Here is a 3198-nt window from a genome sequence, read left to right on the forward strand (position 1 = left end):
TGTAAATATAATAATAACCACTGCAGCCAAAAGAGGCCTGACGAGCCCAGTTGTAAGTAAGCTATTAAGACTCGACTGTACACTGTGTTCGTGTTTTCCTCCGAAACAATAATCTGAGCAGCCTTTCAACGCCTCTCTCTGTCTCTCGCTAGCAAAGTTGACCCAGACAACAAAGTAAAGCTAGTTTTCGGCTACGAGCCCGACACGAACCCGACGTATTAGCCAGAGGTCCCTTTACTACGGTTCAGAGCCGCGGACCTGTTTTATATACGCGGGAATAGTTTTCTATACGAGATCGCTGCAAAAAGTGCAGCCTTACCTAATGTCCACCTACTGTTACTCATTTATATTAAGATTTTAACATCTAGTTGGTGTTGGTGATGGAGAGTAACCTTCAGTAATAGTAATAAATCACACAGCAATAGTACATTCATGTAGTTGTAAAAGCATGATAATATATAAGTAATCCAAAGTCAGAAGTTGGAGCAGACATTTGAAACACCCGGGGCTTAGCCCTAAAGGGTAGTATGCATGTTTTGGGATGTTTTTTTTTTTTTTGGGGGGGGGGGGGAGGGGCGCCACCCCAGGGTGGGGGGTGGGTGGTTGGCGGGGGGGCGCGGGCCCCCGGGCGGTTAGAAATGACTGAAAGATTAATAGGCTCTGTTTTGAGTTTTGTTCAAAAAAGAATGACTTCATATAGGAAAAATATATATCACATATGCAGGACACCTTAAACTAGTTTTTTAATTAAGCAGCGAGGCAGAACAAAGTCAGGGCTGTATCAAGACACGAGGACTAAACCCCAATTCAACCAGACCCAGAACTGATCCGGAATTAAAACAGGACTACAACAGTTCAAAATCAGGACTACTGAGGACTTAACCAAGACAGAACCAGAATCAGAACTAGATGATAGTAGCACTAAAAATCATCATAGACCTGCACTACACTTATTTTTTAATTCTACCAAAGTACAATATTTAGATTGAGAAAAGTTTATATAATTATTTAGCCTTGTTGTGCAAACAAGCTGCATAACTTAATAAATATAGAATTTGAAAAATAACAAACCTAAAAAGAAACACTAGGTACGAGATACATGAGGACCTATGATACGGTGATACTTTTGGTAAACAACCATTTGACTAACATGTGTGTCTCACCTGCTCTTGTTCATCTCTGTTCTGTCCTCATTCTCTCTCCTCTCTCTCCCTCTTTGTGCTGACAATAGCACCAAATCATCAAATATACAGTTGAAACCAGATATTTACAAACTCTTCAGATCAAAACACAAACACTTTTTTAATTGTAACATCAAATCAGACTAAATGTTTATTTTTTTAGATTGATAAATATAAAAAACATATTTGTTAACTTTAAGAGTAAAGAGAGAAACTATCTGTATTTCTTAATTGCAAATGGCACCAAATTGTATTCAAACTTGAGCCACACTTATGGAGCTCCACAGTTCTTTTCCTGGTGTTTTGGTTGACATCTCTTGATGTTCCCATGTCACAGAAACAGGCTCTGTGTTTTGCCTTATATGCATCCACAGCTGTGCCACCAGTTTACTCACATGGACTCTACTAACCAATCAGAAGCTTCTTCAGCTCAGAATGGAATCGTCTGGAGTTTCTTATTAATTAACAATAAACTTAGTGTACATGTACTCCTAAATTTGATGAAAGTGATAAAAAATAGAAGCTCTGTCTCTCTTTATTCTGACATTTAACTAATTCAAAAGATATTTCAATATTTATTTATCCAAAACAAAACAAGTTTACTCTAAATTGATGTTGTACAGTAAAAAAATGTTCTTGTGTTTTCCCATAAAGTGTATGTAAATATCTGGTTTCAACTGTGAATATCACTGCTGTGTATTGAAATTCCTCTTGTTTTGCATAGAAATATACTGAACAACATACAAAGCATAATATATAAAATAAACTACCAGAGTTTTTTCTTTGAAAGAAGCTCCTTATGTCCATTCTTGTATATCAGTGCATTACTGAAACCGATTTATTTAGCCGTGGAGGGAAACAACTGAAAATATGAAATAAACACACATGTAAGCTAAGACTCTCTAAAGAAACAGCATTGTTGTTGTTCGGCTTTTCATTTCGCCATTTGTTGATTCACTTGAAGAGCAAGTAACGTAATATGGGTCAAGTGATCAGTTTGATATCAATCTTTCGTGATGCACCGTCATATTTACATTATTTGTACAGTACGAATGATTTGCTTTGGTACCTGGTCGAACTTCAGTTCTCATCTGTCTGCCTGGCTCCGTTTCTCTAACAGCGCACTCACAGGCAGCAGCTGCCCCGCCCCCTCGCTCAGCGTCTGAGCTCGGATCATATCAATATCCGGTTGTTCAAGTGATGACGTGACGTAATCCTACTTCCGGGCCAAGAGTCTGTAAATAAAGTAGTCTGCGTTTAATATGGCTTTTGTGTTGTTAACATGTTTAATGTTTTGTATTTTCTTCTATTTGATCTCAAAAAGCTCCTAAAACAGTCAGTGATCACTGTTGACCTCCCTCGGCTTTTATTACCGCTAATCATTTATTTAAGCTCAGTTTTTAAAACCTTAGGATGTAACTACAGCCCAGCCCATGCAGCAGTATATGAATGACTAACCTCGTATTGTGGATGGATTATCTCAGTTGTTCTCCTGGCTGAAGTTTGGTCCTTTTACAGCATCCTGCCATGCGATTACATTTGTTCCTGACCACCGAGAACACTCACGTTAACTTTTATCGAGTGGAAAAAAGTTAGCTTGTTTATATTATGCTAACATAGCTGTGTCGCTAGCGGTCACGTAGCACATCATTATATACCAGCTAGCCCAACTTCAGTAACCCTACAAACGTCACTGCTGTTTAGTTTTCTGTCTTCATTTATGCTGGAAGTGATAACAGAGCTGTACGTTTTAATTTGTTTCCAAAACCCCGCAGTCAGGACATGCTATATTGTATTTAGATAGAAGCTAGCGAGCTAACTCCCTGCTAACTTCTAACTCCGTTAAATGTCATAAATTCCGTTTTCATGGATGCCTGGATGTTAAACTCAATTGTTACACCTGGTAGAGCAGAACGCTGATCATTTTATTAAAGATGAAAGACTTTAGACAGTTTTTCAACTCTCAGTAATGCCATAGTGATCGTTTGATATATGGACCTGCAGCGGAGTTTAGGCC

This window comes from Haplochromis burtoni, unplaced genomic scaffold, assembly GCF_018398535.1.
Source record: "Haplochromis burtoni strain Fernald_Lab_line unplaced genomic scaffold, NCSU_Asbu1 Contig_800, whole genome shotgun sequence".
NCBI classification, from domain to species: Eukaryota; Metazoa; Chordata; class Actinopteri; order Cichliformes; family Cichlidae; genus Haplochromis; species Haplochromis burtoni.